The 20,274-nt window shown below is 38.2% G+C and overlaps 1 protein-coding gene and 1 pseudogene across 5 annotated transcripts in view; one reads left to right on the top strand and one right to left on the bottom strand.

Annotated features, from left to right (window-relative positions):
• Positions 1-20,274, top strand: part of CPQ (carboxypeptidase Q) — a 432,637-nt gene that overhangs the window by 248,842 nt on the left and 163,521 nt on the right. The gene's annotated exons all lie outside the window — the stretch shown is intronic.
• LOC120595785 (uncharacterized) lies at positions 5,437-5,555 on the bottom strand (annotated as a pseudogene).

The following is a 20,274-nucleotide window of genomic DNA, read 5'->3' as shown; positions in this document are numbered from 1 at the left end:
GCTGGCTGGACTCCAAGATGAGAAAATAATTCTTTTGGGAAATTAGAATGTCAGACAGGTTTATATATTCTTGGACTGGGGTCTGCCAACAATACTGGGAGTAGAGAGACGTTTGTCCTACACATTCACTGAGCAAAGATGGGAATCCATGTGCTAAGTCTTATCACTTTTCTTTGTATCAGCTCCCTTGGCAGGTAGTTCCCAAGCAGGTGCTGAACATCCAGGCAGAGAGATGAGATGACACCCAGGAGTGCTCTCTCCTTCTGTCCGTGGCTGTATGCACACTGAAGGCCACGTTGACCTTTCATCAGACACACATGCAGGCCTCTGGTTGCTCTTCCCCTCTTCTCCACAAAAGATTTGTTGAAGCAAAGATCATGTTATTGGCTAGGAGGTAACTGGCTTTCACTTCTGGAATGTTCTGTGGATCAAGGCTGGTCACTGAAGTTCAGCAGAGCTGGTCTGACATTTTTGCATTATAGCCATGCTAGGTGCAAACACGAAATCGGTAAAATAGATTTATTTTCAGTTCCCTTTCTTTTTATTTCTCTTTAATTTTCCTATTGTGCCACAAAGGACAAGTATGTCTCCTGCTTACCTGAAGAAGCTTCGACAAAAAAAGTTGTGTTCCTATAGTTATATGGTAGCCCTGGAGAAACTGCCATACTGTTTCCACACATCCTTATTTTTTCGTTTTTATTATAGCCACACTCTTTTGCTTCTGTTTTAATTACCAGCTTGGGAAGCTAACTCTCCTGGGCCCTGTGTAGCTCCCGTGATCACCTAGGCTGGGTGAAGCTTGGCCTTCAGAGAAGGAGTAGACATAACAGGAAGGATGCATGTAAGGCTGACACAGGCTTCACTTAACTTCTTTACGTCTTCCTTTTGGACGTAAAGGGAGGCCTTACCTTAAGCACCTGCAACTATCCCATAGTTTTGCATTGTTGAGCTCTGGGAATAACAAGGCAGTGGTCGAGGTATCTTACATTTTGGGATTACTTCTGTCCTCCCACCCTGATCTCACATACTCTATTTCTCCTAACTCTAAAAAGATTATTGTGACTAAATTTCTCCAAATAGAAGGAGCTCATTCGGTAGCCCGAAGAGGAGAAGAGGTACCAGATTGCATTTGGTAGGGTGATAGGTTTGAGCAGACTATGGTCTTCCCGGTTCTGGTTTAGTCCTCTTGTCCCAAATGATATTTATGGATCTCTGTGGACTCTTCCTCTAGCCAGTCAGTAACTGGCCCAGGGGGAAACTTGAGATCTTTTATTCCAGATTTTCTATGTAGCAATGCCTAACTTACCTTGATTATTCTTGCTTTTTTATTATTTTTAATTAAAACTGTTTTAAACATACTATAAAATCACCAAAAAAAAAATCAGAAAAAGACAAGCATATATAATATATTCATTACCTAGATTGAACAGAGAACAGATATCAACACTTAGCTCTATTTGCTTTATATACCTGAAGGAAGGAAGGAAGGAAGGAAGGAAGGAAGGAAGGGAAGGGAAGGAAGGGAAGGAAGAAGGGAAGGAGGAGGAGGAGGAGGGAGGGGGATGGGAAGGAAGGAAGGAAGGAAGGGAAGGAAAAGAAAGGAGAGGAGAGGAGGGAGGAAAGAAGGAAAATAAAAGAATGACAGAAGGAAAGAAGGAAGGCAAACAAAACAATACAGATCCAGTTAGAGTTTTATCCATATCTCCTTTGTATCTTCCCTTTTTTTCCCCAAAGAATTCTCTTTTTAAATTTTGTATATATTATTCCCATGTGTATTTTGATTGTTTTATTACATATGCATGTTCTCATATTCAAATTAGGTTATTGATTTTTAGTATTAAAGCTTTAAACCAGTAGTATCATAAAAGTGCATCCTATTGCAACTTGATTGATTTTACTCAATGTTATTACTGCATTTTTAAAGACTTATTTGTGTGGATGTAAATAGTTCTAGTTCATCCATTTTAACTATATGAACCAACAAGAGTTTACTTAATGTCATTGTTACTCAAAATACCACTTTATTACGCAAAGCTGATTATGTTCTTTCCCTATTCTTCATAACCTGGCCCCAACCTACCTTTCCAGTCATCATGAATTACTGTCTTGGTCGAGTTCCCCGTTGGTCCTGATTTTCAAAAGAACCATTAGTTTATGTGATAAATAATTGTTTGTGCTTTGACTTTAGTGATACAGATGGTCTTATGAATGACCTCTTCCAGGTAAGAGAGTTCATTAGAGATACTAGGATTTGTTTGTTCATCATTATCTTTCTAGCATCTAGGAGAGTGCTTGGTGCTTAACAGATATGCAATAAATACATGTTGGGTGAATGTCTACATTGGGTGTGAAAAAGATTTCTGTAGAAGAAGGGTTTAATGCTGTGGTTCTGCATGCATATAAGAGGGAATTAAGGCCTTTCCTAAAATATTCACATCACCTTTCAGCAATCATTGCTAGTTAGTCTATTTTTCAAGAATTGCCACAAGATTAAAGAGATGACTTTTGTCAACTCTTTCAGGTTGTAGACCCCTTCTGCATGGCTCAGCGAAGACTACTGGATGTTTCCAAAGAGCTACCAAAAGCTCTCGCCAGGGGAATTGATGGTTTGAAAGGCCTGGCAGATGTTACCTTCTTTTGCCATCTGTCTCTGGGAAGTAGCTTTGATTTGGCTTTGACTAGGCCCCAGCAAGGTCATAAATACCAGATCTGGTGACAAAAAGCCAAGTCTGTAGCTGCAGTCAAAAGAAGACATTTTCCCCTTACACTGACGTTCTTGGCAACGCAGGGCCTTTTAGTTCTTGCTCTGCCTAGAAGTAGATATACTCTCCTGTAACGAATGGTTGGAGGGACCAGGGCGAAATGGAAAGTGCTTCTGTAACATAAGCAAAGGCTTCTTGGGGCTTTTGTCAACCTCATGCATTCAAAAGTTATTTCCTGAATAAGCAATTGACAAGGCATTGTCCCTGCCCCCAAGGAGCTTTTAATTCAGTGGAAGAGATAGAAAACTGGGGTTTTCAAGGCAGTAGCTAAATTCTAAAACAGGGAGAGGTAGTAGGGAAGCACTTAGGAGTGGCACCAGCCTAGTTTGGGGTATGGTGCTCAACAGAGGTTCCCAGTGACCTCATCTGTAAAAGAAGATTAATACCCACATGGCAAGGTTGAGAGAATTTAAGGTAATGTCTTTAAATCACCTACTCCTTGCCAAATAGTAACAGTGATAATAATGTAGTATTGATTCAATGATGATGATAGTGAAGGAAAAAATAACTTCAAGTCTTAGCTCTGTGATCCTGAACAAGTGACTCAGCCTCTCTGTGACTTGTCAGTAAAATGGGACTGGTGATGTGTACCTCCAGGATGGTTGTAATGATTATGGAAAATGTTTATGAAGAACCTAACACAGCACCTACACATAGGAAGCACTCAATAAAAAGTTGAGGAGGGGTATTGAAATGAACATTGAGTAAAAAGGCAACAGGAGCATGAGGAGAAAGTAGCAGCAGGTGTCATTAGTGATTGTGGAGGGAAGAGCTCTGGATGTGGAGGCTGGGGACCTAACTTCTCATCCTGCTCTGTCAACGAGGAGCTTGGCCATGTCCTTTCTGATATCTACTGGCATCTTCCATCAGTAGAGAGGCCTATTCATGAATTAGGTGATTTTTAAGTGAAAGGAACAACATGTAACAAGCAACTTAGTATACAGACAGCAGAGAGATCCCTGTGTGATGTGGTACATGAGAAGGCTTCATGGAGGAGAGGGGCCATTGGCTGGGTGCTGAATGACAGGCAGGCTTTACACAGGAAGAGCTAAGTGAAGAGGACAGTCCAGGCAGGGGCACGATGGAGAAAAAAAGACAAAGTCACACATCAAGTACGTCAGCCACTTCCTTCATCTCCTCACCTCTGGGGCAACCTTGCTCCTGGAAGAAATGGATAATACGAAGGCCTTGACTTTGGCTCAGAAGTTTGTTTCTTTGATAGTCAGAACTGGTTCTGGAAAAATAATCAAGTCACTGACGTTCAACTGCATAATTATAAATATTCCTGTCACCAACCCACCTTCCTTTTCCTGTACATTTCTGTTATCCCCAGCTAAACAAGCCCCCCACTCCCACCCCACTTTGCAAGCCTGCAAAATATGCCTTTTATAGCATCTTTTTTCTGGTTCTTCTTCTACTCTTAAAAAAAGTATATCTGTATTCATAGTATATCAAAGCTTAAAGGGAGCTTGGAATTCATTATTATAACCCCCCTTTTATTTTATTATGAAGGGACATGCCCAAGGTTAAGCATTTAGGGACAGAGTCCCTTGTGATTTCCAGGTATGCTCTTTTTCTTCCAGTATGCAGTCTGCATTTTTTTTTCTCTACCATGCGTTCTGATTAGGGCTTCAATACCTATGTATTAATCGAGACCCTTGGAGTTTTAATTTTCAGAAACTTAGTGAAACTGATCTAACAAGGGGGAAATGTCTTGGTTCATGTAGCTGAAGAGTAGGCTGACCTTTTGGCTGAGCTGGTTTCTAGAAGATGTGAGATGTTTGCTTCTCCTTCTCAAGTCTCTGCTTTTCTCAGTATGGCTTCCATTTAGGCAAACTGCCTGCAAATGGTGTCCAAATGGCCTTAATAGCCCCAGGCTTATATCCTACCATCTTAGCATCACAGGAGAAATGGAGAAATTTTTCTGGATAAAGTCCTAAATAGGATGTTCATTAGTTTGACTTGAGTCATTTGTGTACTTTCATTGTGGTGTGTGTGGCGGGGAGGGATATAGTTCTGTAATTGTCCAGAGTTAGGTAGGGTGTCCACTACTGGAACCAGAGGTCATGGTCAGACTCACCCAAACTGTGGCTGAGAGTGGGAAAGAAGCGGTTCCCAAGAGGAAACCAGGTGTCTGTTTTCAAAAGAAGGGGAAATGGATGTTGAGCTAGTGTGTGCCCGCATCCACACATCACCCACACAACCAACCACAAGCTGATAAGTTTAAAGTATTGTATCCCTCATAGCATTTGCCTCTTGTGAAGAATTGTCAATGTTGTAACATGTATAACATGGAAATTTTGTGAACCATGGTAAGGCCAGGGAGGAGGTTAGAGAAGGTGGAGATTCAGGATTAGGATTTTTCAGGCTCTCTCAAATCATAGCAGAAAGTAACTGTCTACTCCGTCTCTGCTCTGTCCATTTCTAAATCTTATCCTGCTGGTGGCACAGGAAATCAGCCTGAGATGAAAAGATTGCCACTGGCTAACCACATGTAGATGATTGAAAGTCAGTGCTAATTAATTGTTTTCCAACTGTTCATCCCACTTCATTCCACCTCTTTTTTTTTTTTTTTTTTTTTTCCTTTTTTTTTTAGGCGAGGCAACCCTTGGTTGCCCTCACAGATTGCAAGGACCTTGTCAGGTTACAATCCTTTAATTTTTTTTATTTTTTACGCCTACAGCACCTGGTATTTCTAGGTGGTCTCCCATCGAAGTACTAACTAGGCCCGACCCTGCTTAGCTTCCGAGATCAGACGGGATTGAGTTTGTTCAGGGTAGCATGGCTGTAGATATCCACTTCTTTTTTTTTTTTTAAATCACGTATTGCTTACCTCACTCATGACCATAGGCAATGTCTTATGAGCCTAATTCAAGTAGTGAACATCAGATAGGAAATTATAACTTTGCATGTTGATTGTATTCTTTCTCTCCTTTTCATAGCTGCTATGTGTAGTTCTCATGTGGTTGGAGAAAACTCTGGGCTTGTTTGTTAAGACCACAGTGCTTGCATTTTTCTCACCCTGATGCATTGTGGCTATGGGATACAGTAGGTACCTGTTAGAGGAGGTAAGTGTGCAAGAGGGGCCGTTTGAATGTAGCATTATTCAATATGGTGGGACTAATGCAGTATTTCTGGACTTCATTGAATGAAATTTTTGCCTAATGTCCTTTAGAAGTCATTTTCAAGTCTGGTTTAATGTCTGATGTTCCCCTACATGATTACTGATGTATTTGCTTAATGGTTTCATTGGTGTTTGAAAAAGGAACACCAAACCTTCATTACTTACTTTCTCTGATGCTTTTCAAATACCACCAAATTCTGTAAAGCCATCAGAGAGACAGAAGGGACCAACAGTAAATATTCATTTACATTATTTTGGCAAAGAATTCTTGAGATAATTCAGCACAGAGGAACCAGTGCAAGTCTCTGGTAGCTGTACCTGATGCTAATTAACTCACAAAATTTCTTGCCTGACAATAGTAGAAATATACAGAAATATCTGAATACTCCAAAGATCTCAGAGAGATCTAAATGATGGAAATATCAGAAGTTTGGAAAACAAAATATTGCTACATATAAGCATAGGGATGGGGAAGGGACTATGGTCTGTTTTTTCCTCTGTTTTTGTTTTCTCTCCATTATATCACTGGCCGCTAACACAGTGATTCATGGAGAAGAGTTTCTCATTAAGTATGTGATGCATCAGTGACTTCACCTTTACATGGATTCTTGAATACCCATGGCTTTAGAGGTCATTAGAGCAGCCAAAACATGGTGATCTATTTTGTATTGTCATATTTATGGATCCAGCAGCCTGTGGTTTCCTTCCTTCCTTCCTTCCTTCCTTCCTTCCTTCCTTCTTCCTTCCTTCCTTCCTCTTCCTTCCTTCCTTCCTTCCTTCTTTCTTTCTTTCCTTCCTTCTTTGGTTCTCTCACTCCCTTATTCCCTCACTCCTCTCCCTTCTTCCTTTTTTTGTTCCTTCCACTATTTAATGAACCCCTACTCTGTGTCAGTATCTCTTACGATACTGACATAGGCTTAGCCCCTGCTCTCAAAGAGGTTACAGTTTAGTATCACAAAAGTAAATGGGTGATTTCAATGTAGTATAAAAAATATTATGATAGAGGAAGTACACAGTGTCTGTGGGTCATTTAAGAAGAAGAGCACTTAACAAAAAACCCAAGGAATCAGGAAGGGCTTCTCAGAGGAAGTGACACCTAATCTGAGTTTTGAAGGACAATCTGAGTTAGCCAGACCTTTTTATCTCCCTACTGGGATGAAGCAAATGTTGTGGCCATCCCCAGCTTTAAATGCCTAGACAGAGTCCAGTTCAACAGTCATAGCCTGGTACCAAAGGGTTTGATCATGGAATTCGTACTCCACAGAAGCATCCAGACCCTGGGTACCCAGAGGGGAGACAGAAGTACTAGAAGTCTGTCAGACCTTAGAAGAGACACCTGTATGAGCATGGTCAGGCACAAGTCTCATGCCCAGAGACAGTGGCACAGCTCAGCCTGCAGAGGGCCTGAGACCTTAGTCGTGGGCACACCTTGCACAAGGAAACAGGCTGACAGCCCAGTTTTGCCTGTACCTGAAGTGAGTAGGGGCCATCATCACCCACAACTTTCAGAAGCCTCTAGTAAACTCTTTTAGGAGGTATTTATTCTTTCCCTCTTATTATTTAACTTCAGAGACGTTAACTTCACTTCTGAGTAATCTTTAAGTCTCAAGTTCACTAGATTACAGTCTCAGCATTCCTAATTGGCACCTACTTACTATGTGGCTGGCACTGTGCTAGGCATGAAGATAGAGAAGAAAAATGACCTGGTTTGTTCCTCTAACTAAACTTCCCCAGCCTTGTATTTTAAATTATTTTTTCATGTATTCTTAAATTTGTTTTGTCCAAATAACACATGAATACTTGCCTCTTATAAATATGTTTTATAGCATGGAAAATAAAGACCAAAACATTAGTGTTTCCTTTTCCCCCAAATACTAGCTTCTTTCATTAGTGATAACCTTTCTTGTGTATATTTCTAATCCTTTTTCTATGCTTGTATATCCATATATAATTGTATCAGTTGGGGTCTCAGAAGGAAACAGATGCTGCATTCATATTAGGATAATTTAAGTTGACTTTAATGAAGGGACTATTTACAAGGTGTGGGGCAGATGCAAGAAAACCACAGGAGATAATGTTTACTACCCTTTGACCTGCAAGGGTATGGAGAGGGTGTGGTCATGGGGACTGGGATACAGAGAAGGTACTGCAGAAGGGGCCCTTCGATGGCACTTAGACCTTTGCTGGAAGGATGCAGCTAGTCCTCAGGGGACCACAGGGAAGTAGCTGGGAATGAGCACACTGACCTCCCTCTTTTCCCTCTCCACTCTCTTGCTGATGCTCCATATTGATTGAACCCTACTGAAAGCCAGAGGGCAGGAAAGTCTACTGATGCAATTCTTATAGATCAGCCTCCTTGGCCAGAGAGCAGGGTAGAGGGTGGGCTGGAGGGACAAACAGAAGGTATCCAGTACAAATATATACTTATATAGTTTTATGAACTTTTAGTTTCTTTGCTTACTTGTAACACAGATGAGATTATACTATGGTATTGTTCTGTGTCTTGCTTTTTAGTTAACCTAAACAATTTGTCTTGAGATCTTTTCCTATCAGTGCATATGGGTCTAATTAATTTATTTTAATGGATATATAGTATTTTATCATATGCTATATAAGAATTAAAAAAGTTTTGTTAATGTAACCATTGATATGTACAATAGAATATGTACCATCTATGTAAATTATGAAGCCTAATAATTAAACGATCATCTGTAAATTCACCTCTTGACCTCAGGTCACTGATCCCACTGACTCCAGCTTGGAGTCCTCTCCAGTGCAGTCTCCCAGTGTCCCCTCACCCTGAAATGCTTGTATGAATTTTTGTGTTAATCCTCTTATGTTTTTTTAAATAGTTTTTCCACATATGTATCTCTAAATAATATATAGTTTTGCTTTTTTAAAAAAAATTTGCTTTTTAAGAAAAATATTATCTTCTACAATTTGTTTTAAAAAAAAAAGCATGGCATCCATTTTGCTGAGTGCAGCCATATTTCATTTATTTTCACATTTTATAATACTCCTTTGTATGCATATGCCACAACCTACTTACCTATATGACTGTCATTGGGCTCTAGTTTTTGCCATTTCAAATGGTGCCATTTCAATGTTGAATATACATTTTCACCCACATCGCCTGGCACACATGCAAGAGCTGCTCTGGGGCAGATACTGAGGAGCAGGATTTCTGGGCCATTGGGTTTCCACATATTTGGCTTTGCTAGGTAATATCAAATTGTTTTTATTGGGATTGTGCCAATTTACATTCCCACCAGAAGTATGTAAGAGTTCCAGTTGTTCCCTGCCTTCCCCAGTGTTTGGTATTTTTAGATGTCTTAATTTTTACCACTAATGCTCTTTTCAGGGATGCCCAGTGAAAGCTTAATGATAGTCTGACTCTATTATCATAGTAAATATTTTTAACTAGGCCATTCTAAAAAATGAATTCTACATTTTCTGTAAAAAATTGTTTTCCCTTTCCTGCCCTATTTGATTTACCTCATTATTCCCCGACTGTGACACATTTTAAATATATTTAAGGGTAGTTAGTACATGGAAAATAAATCTTCCAAATAGGTCTTTAAATTCTTCCCAATTCTAAGATGAATGTGATCCTGATAGGGCTCCACTTGTGAATCATGGTTCATCAAACTGAAGGTTAGAGTTGGTCCCTTATGGAAGAGTTATCTTACAAGGAAGAAAGAGAAAACCAACAGGTCCCCATGGCCTCTTTTTACCAAACTCTAGACCACCTTGATTTTCACAGCAAACTGGATTATGTGCCCTTTGAAAGGAATTGTGTCTCCTTCCATCTCTCTCTCATCCCATCTGTCTTTCTTTTCTTTCTTTTTAAATGCATTCAGTCATTGACTAGCTAAAAAGCTAGTAGAGAAGAGAAATGAATTATTACTGTGTAGCTTGCAAATGTGATGATGTAGGATGGATAGATAGCTTCTGGAGTGCCGAGGAGGAAATTTGACCTCTATATTTCTTGAGTTCACCTCAGTTCCTGATATAGCAAAGGCTGAGTATTTGATGAATGAATGAATGCTATAAAAAGTTTTCAGTTCTTCACTCATTGAAGTAGGAAGAGTACATAGAATTGAATTCCTATTACTTAGTTCACATTTTTTACTGGAGTTAGTCTTTTTTGATAATATAATACTCAGAGGTCTTTATATGATCTCTTGATTGATTCCTATAGGAGATGTAAAACATTCTATCAATTTATTTTACTCTTTCAAAAAATACATTTGCATTCTTTCGAGTACTCCATCTTCTTTCCCAAATCTTGGAAACTGGCATTAGCTCCTTATAATAAGCCAGCATGCTTTTCCCCCTTCCATACAAGTAAGAGCTTGTTATCACCCGGTGTTTTTCTGACCTAGAAAAGCTGAGAAATTCACATTAATGAAAACAGAGGGGCTTACAAAATTACTCTCAGCCCTCTCCCATAGAAGCATGGCTGGCTCTTGGTCATTAGCTGGATAGAATGTGGGTAATGGATGGAGTGTGGTGCTGCTGCTGCTGCAGGTAGGGTTATGTAACTTTGAAATTAGGAAGCACATTCAGTGGGGTAGGGTAGAACTGCTTTTAACAAGCTGCTGGCATTGGCTGAACTTTTGCTGGCCTTGCACTCTTACTATTATAACCTTGATAGCTTTCTCATTTGTACACTTTATTTACATTTCAGAGCTCAGCTGAATTTGCCTGGGTCCCTCATTTCTTTAATCATTTGTCCTGGCTGGTTTGCACATAAATCAGTTTCAGACTCAGCTGCTCACATATTGTCCCAGTTCACACTCTGTAAAAAGTTCTTTCTTTGTAGGCTCCTGTCCAAAGTTAGGCGGTGTGTCTTAACATTGGATGATATGGTCACTCTTGGTAGCGAATTCATATTGAGCATCAGGATGGGGATGAGTAGATGGAGCAATTGAGATGGCTCAGGTCTGAGGATTTCCCCGCTAACATGCCGTGGGACCCTGGAGAAGTTTCCAAGCCACTCCAGGTCCCCTATTGTACTCTTGCTGGAGGTGACGTTTTCCTTTCTCTCCTAGGGATGCCATGAGCATAACTGAGAACCATGGTTCTAAAACTATTGGAGCAAAGGTTCGTAGTACTGTCCAGAGCCCCTCACAGTGGTGGGGGTAAGCACATTGTCACATCTTTACATATAACTATGCATCAGTATGTCCTCTTCTCATGCCTGTGGATTGGATGCAATAATTATTATTTTTAAAATATAGAAATACAAGAAAATGGAACTGATAAAGGGAGAAAATAAGGCAGATAACATTGGAAGAGGGAGATGCTTAGTCATTCAAGCTACTATTGAAATATTGAATTTCTTTAGTGGTGGTATACATGCTAGAATGCTTTAATATCCTTATCCTTTCTCCTTTTTTTATTTCTCTAGAGAATATGGACTTATTTTATAAAGTCTAAATAACTGAGGGGGGTATATACTGATTTATTATTTAGTGAAACAATTTGGCTAATCTAATTAGCAGAACCTGAAATAGCATTGTCCTTCAAAGACTGCCTAACTTGATTTCACAAATAAACCACAAAAAGCAATTATTTGGTACATTTTCTATATGCTTTTCTCTTCTTTCATCCCTATAAAGCAGGGACTACGTTGGTATTTTGCAGACTTACTGCCTTAGCCTACGCCTCCATGGTTGCTTTTTGAATGGGAATTTGATAATATTTCCAGAGTCATGTTAAAGAAGGAATCCTATAAAGGCAGTGTTCTTGGAGCTAAGTTCTCAGGGTGGCTAGCTCTGTCCAGTTGCCTCCTTTGGTCCCAGCACGATTCGTAGAGTTGGATTCTTCATTTGGAGCTGGAGTGAGGTGCAGAGATGAAGCAAATGAAAGGGATCTATGGGTAAGAGAGGTAAGAGAGGTGAGCCAGAGAGCATTCAGCCCATGGCTCGTCTTTCTGACACAAAAGATCATGACCAGTAGCATAAATTTTTAGCTCAGTCACATAACCTGAGTTGAATTTCCTGGAGTGGTTCTCAAAATTCAGCATGTGTAGAAAACATCTGGGTGCTTAATAAAAATGTAGATTCCTGAGACCCATGATTAGATTCAGATCTGGTAGATCTGGGGTGGGATCCAGGAGTCTGCAGTTGTACAGATGCTACAGATGATTCTGATGCTGGTGGTCTGAGGACCACACTTTGGGAAACACCAACCTCGTGCCTCCAGCCACCTTTTTCCTTTGGCTCTTTGCCTTTGCTTCAGAAAGTGACTTTGAATAGGACTCTTAATGTCTCCACTTGGAACTGAAGCCATAAATTTCTGTGGTGTACTTTTACCTAACCTGGTTGAATTCTAACTGAGAGGACTTTAGGTTCATTACTTACTGGAAAACTCCCACTGGACCCATTTAATGTCCAGTGGCTTGAATGAGAGAAAGCTGGAATTAACTGCTAGCCTTCTAGACCTACCCAAATCCTCTTCCTTTGGAAAGCTCTCTAGCACTCCAAAGAAAATGCGAGATAAGTGCATGATACTCCTAGGCTGGAATTTTAAATAGGAGAGCTGAACAACTTGGAAGTATCAAGAATTTGAAAGTTCCCCCTATATCATGGTGGGACCTATTTTCATAAATTTATATAACCCACTGAAATAATAAAAATGATACAAATAATTTATAATTAGGCCAGGCCTTGTAAATAATAATTTACATAATTATTATTATTATTCCACTTATATAGATAAGAAAGCAAGGAAAGTTAAGTAACTTGTACAACTAAAAAATGGTCTGGACATCTTGGTTTGTATAAATTAAAATGAAGCCATTAAGGAAACTAGAAATCTGAAGACTTCTTTTCAAACGAGAAAGAAAGACATGAAGGTCACAACCACTTGTGAGAAGTGTCGTAGCTTTTTTTTTTTTTTTTTTTTTTGAAGTTTTTCAGAAATGTATGTAGGCATGGTAGCTGCAGCCTTTAATGCATATTGGGGTTAATTTCAAGACTTTTATTGTCACTCAGGATTTGACAGTGTAATAGTTATTTGTGTCATTAAACCTTTTATGCTAGAAGGCTTTATACATTAATAGCTGTTAAAGATCATATTGCAGAAATTACTGTCACAATTATGGAAGCCCTAATTTAACCCACATTGATCTTAATATGTTTCTGGCATGGTCAAGAAGTTTTTCCTGATTCAAGTAGCTTTATAAAGCATATTTAAAGTCTGGCTTCAATTTCTCTAGAGTTGTACAGCCCTTCTGTTATGTCAGTCCTGGTAGAACCCCCTTTGAGGACTTTTTAGTGTCCTGGAAAGAAAAGATAGGAAGACAATTGACTTTGCTTAGTGCTGAATTTCAGAATCCTGTCTATGATAAAAATGTCCCCTGGCTCTACCAACCAGTAGTGCAAAGGTGGTCTAATTAACGTTGTGCCCACTTTTGTATCCTATGGCCCTTGCTTGAAGAGCCCAGGTTTCCAGGCATCCCTACAAAGTCCCCTCAAGGCAGTTCTCAGATTTCCCAGTGGAGTCTGTCATGTTCTCAGTCCCGTTTGTCCATGACCACCTGCTATTTCCTTATTAATAGTATATAATTAGCGACAGTAAGGAACAGAGACCTGTACTTTACCATTTTTTTTTTCCCCTGGGGAGTAGTTCTAAAAAAGAACTGGTACAAAATTTCCTCTTTTAGAGGTGTGGAATTTTTCATATGTCAACCAGCTGTAACCTTTTGAAGGTTTAATGAAATCAGCAAATATAATCCAATGTATGAGAGTGGATATGAATCAAGTCTATTATTGTTGAACAAATGGCATTAATTTCCAGTGCACATGTGGACCTGAGTTTTAAAATATTTGTTTGAAAAATGTCAAGCTGCTCATTGTTTCAGAATATTTGAGCAGCTTGCCAGTATACTCTTTTTAAGCATTTATACTTCTAAAAGGCTACAGTGTTTGCGTATTTACTCTTAAACTTTAAAAACTCGTCCAGTGGCATGGGTAGTGGGGAAATACCTTGGATTCCTCTTTTTAATGGATTGCATTTCCTAGAGGATATGTAAAAAAAAAAAAAAAAATCTCCTTCACTTTCGACAGTGGTTTTAGGTTGAGAGACTCACTTAATACCCCTGTGTCATTCTGTCGCAGGGTGGAGTTCTCTTCAGCATCCCCCAGAGGTTAGTACAGAATTAGATTGCTTAAAGCTAATGGAGAAGCTTATTATCGCCTGTGTCCAGCCTCCTACGAAGGACAGGGCTCAAGGGAGAATGGACACTTGCTGAGTACTCTAAGGCTCTGGAGATTCGACGATGAGCAAGGCTGCATGGGCCCTGCCCTCCTGGAGGTAATGGTTGCAGTCCAACAAGGATCAGTATGGGCAGAGTAGAGATGTCTCCAAAGTGGATATGGTGAGAGCCATAAGGATATTGAGAAAAAATATAGAACTTAGGTTTCTCTTATTTTAAATTTCTATTGTTGTGAATGTTTCATAATATAGTGTGCTGGTGTTCTGAAGCATTGTTTTATAATATACTTAATTAATTTGTACTCACATACACAGATCTGCTTCAGGACTGTCTGCTTTGTTCCACTGATCTTAGCTGCTCTGTAAGAAAGATTGACAACTGTATTTTAAAAATCTAATCTTTCTAATCAGGAAATTGATTTAATCAGAACACTCCATTCCATAAATGATTTGTTTGAGCATATTTTTTTTCATGATGAAAGAGTACCTAGGTTATTTTTTGCACTTATATCCAATTTAGCACCTCTTTCAAGCTAGATTTAAAATTGGAGTAACTTACCATACATTTCTCTAAGATAAATCTGTTATGATGATATGATACTCCATTTTTTACAAAAACACAAAATACAACCCTTCTCATTATTTTGTTTATTTGCTCACTTTTCATCCTACTTGTTCTGTATGAATTCTTTTTTCACTCGTTTCCATGTGCTGCTAAACTGTGACCTCTTTTTGAGGAAGGTCTCCCCACAGATTTTCCCTGAGTTTGCTCTCTTTCCACTTGCGACCTGTGAATTGTTGTCAGCCAAAGTGACTTTCAGGTGACTTGCTGTGAGCAGTGGCTGCTCATTTCACACACTGCAGAGTCCTGGGGGCATGCTGACCGTGCTACCAGAGGCACAGACTACTCCCGTCAGGGCTGCTTTCCATGATGCTGGCTTTCCAGTTGACTTTGGGAAAAGATACATCTCTGTTTATATCCCCTTGTTGTTCAACTCCTCTTTTGTTTGATCCTATCTGCAGTGTTCATTCCTTCCCAATTTTCCCTAGTAGAGGTTTTTTTGTTTTTGTTTTTGTTTTCCAAAAAATGATCCTTCCTCTTTGGTTCTTTTCTATAGGATTTCTATGACAATTAGATATTTACATTACTTTTCATTTACAAAACAAAATTATTTGGTGATTGTCTATTATTAGAAAAACAATTCCAAAAAAAATCACATCTTAGTTTGCTATATTAACTCTTTCTTGAGATTTCTAGATCTAATTTGGTGCATTTTACTACTTGAAAGGGAATTATTATCAACATTTCCAAATGGATCTGTTTATGAGCATTTAGTAATTTTTTTAGTTTTTTTAAATTAGCATGCCCATCTCTAATTCCTAAATTCAAATTAAACCAATATTTCTGGTACTTTAAGTATTTCCTAAATGAGGCTCCCTGATTCACTATTTTGCTTAATACTAAAGGGTTGTTTTGAAGAAAGGTTTAACCATTCAAATTCATTTTGACCCCTGGGCCTTTGTACCAGCTGTTCCCTTTGGCTGGGGTTCTATTTCCCAGATCTTCACATGTCAGCTCATATCATTCAGGTCTCACTTCAAACTTTACTTTCCTGAAGAGGCCTTATTTTATTTTATTTTATTTTAATTTATTTTATTTTATTTTATTTTATTTTATTTTATTTTATTTTATTTTATTTTATTTTATTTTATATTTTATTTATTTTATTTTATTTTATTTATTTTATTTTATTTTATTTTATTTTTTATTTTATTTATTTTATTTATTTTATTTATTTTATTTTATTTTAATTTTATTTTTTTCTGGCTACTGAGCCCCTCACCATTCTGTCACATCATTTCATTTAATTTTTCATAGCATGTGTCTGGAGTTCCCTTTGTTCACTTGTTCATTACCTGTCCTCTAAGCAGACTGTAAGTTCAGAAGAATAGAGGCCTTGTCCATCAAGATCATTGTTCTATCCTCAGCATATAACCAGAATAGTGTCTGACACATAATAGTTTGATAAATGCTTACTGGATGCATGGATAAAACATTTGGAAATTCTGGGTAAAATAAGGTTAGATAGGTTTCTCTAGAGTAGGATGTAACTGGTATAACATTTTCCAAACATATTTGTGTGTATTTATGTGTGTGTATATGTACACGTGTGTGTATATGTATATACATACTATCCTTGTGCCTTTCTCTGTCTCTGTTTGTCTGTCTGTCTGTCTCTCTCTGTCTCTCTATCTTTCTCTCTTTATCTCTCTCTCTCACTATTGCTCAGATTAACCTGGGATACAGTGATTTACTGGAAGCATACAAGGGCATATAGATAATATAGGTGGCAGGTACTTAATCTTTTCAGGCTTATGTCAGTTAATGATCCCTATACTTTTAAGATTGCATTATACAGTAGGCTTAAAGGAGAACCAAGATGAACTCCAGAAGTGTAAGGGACCCCTTCCTTCCCTGTCCCCTGCTCTGTATATCCCAAGCTTATTGCCATCCAGTGCAACTCACCCCTCTTGAGTAGGTTTTGGAGCCAAGTCAGGTTAAAGGTAAGCTCTCATATTTGATTATCCATGTTACTTTGACTTAGGAGCTGGTTTTGGTGTAATCATTTGTAACCATGGTAGCAGAGCTGGTTTCTCTCGACATACGGAGCATAAGTCCCAACAACTCTACTAGAAATAACAGTCTGAGACTGTTTTCCTAAGGAGAAGCCTGTGGGCAGGGCAGGCACTTAACTGCTTCTCGGCACCTGTCTACTACAGAAGGCAAAATGGAACACAGTCTTATATTTGTTTTGTTGTTGTTGTTTTTGTTTTTAAGATTGTCAAATATTTCACTGATAGTGCAATAGCATATATATAAAACAAATATAAGTAAACCGTGGTTCTAGGATACGGTGCTATTAGGCTTTATAGATATGGGTAGTGAAGCAGGAGTAAATGAATGTGATCGAGTGTGATCATTTTCCGCTGAACATAATTCTTTAATCTTTAGCTAGCAAGCTGGAGTTAATCATTCAAAATGCCATGTTTATATAAACACATCTACAGAACGCTCCATGTGAATAATCAGAATTGTTGTGGATTTTATTTTTTCACAGAAAATCACTAACTTGTATTTCACATTTTGGACCAGACATAAGATATTGGTTGTTTTTATGTTTGCCTTTTGAAGAATGACCAAATTACCTATGATGATAGATTATATAGATTGACTGGAATCATAAGCTCACTATTTACCTTTATTGTCTATTTGCTTTCTAATCTTATCTGTTAAAGTTGGAGAAGGTTTTACCTCGTGTTTAATTATTCATTTAATAATTTTGCTTTGTATTCATAAATAAAATTGGTCTAAAATTTACTGTTTTTTTGTTTTGATATCAAGGTAATACCTTGATAAATGAGTTGGCTTAGTTTGAGGGTTATCTATTCTTTTAAAATGGGTAAAACTCACTTGTAAAACTTTTTGAGTCTAGTGGCTTAGTTTGTGTGTCTGTAAGGAGAGAGAGTACTTTCTGATTTTTGGTTGACTTTCTTAATGTTTATTGATTTCCAGGTTTTCTCTTTCTTCTTAAGTCAATTTTGGTAATTTTTCTTTTTCTAGAAAATTATTCCTTTGACACCATAAGTGTAATTTTTAAAAATGTTATACAGTCTTACCATAAAATTAATCTGGAGTGGAGTTTTTTATTGGTTTTGTTGATTTTGTTGATATTTTCAGCACTATTTTCATGTATTTTGGAATTTTGGTTTGCTGACTCATTTTGAGTAGGATGTTTTAAAATTGAGTTTGTATTATTGTTTGTATTGTTTTCTTTCCCTCTGGGCTCTCTGTTCTCTCTCTAGAGGTTTCGTAATTACTTTTACCTGACCTGCAACACTGTCAGTATAGAACCAGGTTTATGTTGTATCAGACACTCTTGTTAATGGTGATAGCGAAGATCATGTATTCTGTTAGAAAGCCAGTGAGGGGTTGGCCTCACTGCCTGGTTCTGATTCCAGTCTGTCCATTTCTTTTTTACATTCTCTTGGTATGTGTTTTTGTTTTCAGCCTCCACCAATGAGCTCACCCTCTGTCCCGCTTGCTTACACAGTTAACCTGGCTCTGTCTCCCTATCTCCAATGAAGTGGTTTTAGATTCTCTTTGCCTGTAAGAACAGAATGCTTAGCAGTCAGTGCTGGCTTATAGATCTAGAGCCCTGCAGGTACCATGACTTCAGAACCACTCACTGCTTTGTGATTGTAATCCATTTCTAGTCCACAGAGATGTTTATCTGGTTTTTAGAGCCCAACTACAACCTTTTGATTTTCACTTTTTATATTTCATGTCTAATTGCCACATGTTTGGAACAGAAAAGCTCATAAAGGTATGAATTTGCTGTACCATGTTGACCAGAAATCTCATTATTAACTTTTAAGCAATATTTTATTTCTGGTCCTAATTTCTTGTCCATAGCTCTGTATGGTTCTAACCTTTGAAGAACATATTGAAAGATTAATCTTTTTAAATTGTGCTCATTGTTTCTGCTCATTACTGAGAGAAAGAGAGTTACATTATATAGTAATTGAGAATAAACTTTAATGGGGCTATGTGACTAAAATTGTAAATGTCAAAGAAATTAATAGGAATTTGATTTAATTGTGCATCGATAACAAAAAGTAATATTGTTTTCTTTTAAGGGGCTGAACTAGCTTGATTCTAAGTCACATCTTATTACTAAACAGAAACAAATCAAGTTGATTTGTTGATTCTTGACTGTATTTCAGGTCTTGTGAGAAGGACGTAGGGAGGTAATAAAAAGGTCTCTGCCATCAGGAATCTTCCAGTCTCAGGTTTCTCAGCTGAGAGTCAGAGATGGAAGGCATACTCCTCTCTCCCCAGTAGAAGTAGATCGAATCAAGGATGGGAGGCTTCTTATTTTTAAACTCCACACACTATCCCCCTTCCCAGCCCCCTATCACCAGGGGTATTTATTCTTTGCCCTGCCCCGCCATCAATTGCTTGAGAATTATCCAGAGAGCCACTTTTACTAAGAATATATGCTGTATCCATTAAGCATTATGATAACAATAAAACATGTAGTTAAATGCTAAAATGGATTAGGAAATTACATGGACTGAGCTTGTACTAGGTGGCAAACAATTGTGTTAGGCCCTTTCCTTGCAATTGCTGTTATGTCACCATTGTGGGTAGTTGTTAATGTCCATGTTTAGATACATGGAAATGGGAACTCAAAGTGCCCAAGCAGCTTGCTGATGTCTACCTCTCTTGGTCAGTGGGAGAGGAAGACTTCAAATCCTGGCCTGTCTGCCTCTAAAGCCCATGGCCTTAACTACTCTGTTGCAAGAAGAGGAACAAAGACAAGGTTGAAACATGCCCTACTTTATTGCAGCTTATTGAAGGAACATATGGAGATTAAAATTCATAACTTGTTAGAATTGAAAGAGATGAGACAATGCTCCTTCGACAGGCCATTTAGTTTTTTCTTTGATCTTTAAATAATGCTATACTTAAATTTGTCTACAATAGCATAAAAAAATTGATACCTGCCCTTTATCATTTACTCCCCATTTTGGGGAATCTTTATAACTTCTCTACAGAGATTTTGCTAAAATGTGATGCCAGGATGTGCTTTTTGTTCCCAATTTAAGCTTTTCATTTCTACATGAAATATGCTAGACTTTTGATGCATTCTTCAAGGCCCTATTCTGGACTCCCTCCCTGTATTCAAGACACTCTTAGGGAGTGAGTCATTCTGTGGCCAGTCTTGCCAACTCTGTAAATGCAATTGACAGTAGAATCGTTTATCTGGTTAGCCATTGCCAGGACAGAATTCACCTCAGGAGCATGGGAAAACTTCAGTTCAAACACCTGAATTCATTTTCAGCCAGCGCTACCTGGTTACCTAGTAAGTGCAGAGTTATTTAGAGAAGGCTGCATGTTTGTGATTGCTTGAGCTATAACTTTTTTTTTCTCCTTTGCAACCTATTATTGAAATGGACATGTAACTTAGCTATTTCATGGCATATGGATGTTTTCAAACGGAATAAGTTCATGCTTTTTTAAGTTAGGCTCACTAAACAACATTTAAAAATATTTGTCATATTTCTAAATACACTGGGCTCGTGATTGATTCTCCCTCTAAT

The sequence above is a fragment of the Pteropus medius genome, unplaced genomic scaffold (assembly GCF_902729225.1).
Source record: "Pteropus medius unplaced genomic scaffold, Ma_sr-lr_union100, whole genome shotgun sequence".
Lineage (NCBI taxonomy): Eukaryota > Metazoa > Chordata > Mammalia > Chiroptera > Pteropodidae > Pteropus > Pteropus medius.
The sequence above is the reverse complement of the archived record's forward strand: the minus strand, read 5'-3'. Positions and strand labels throughout refer to the sequence as shown.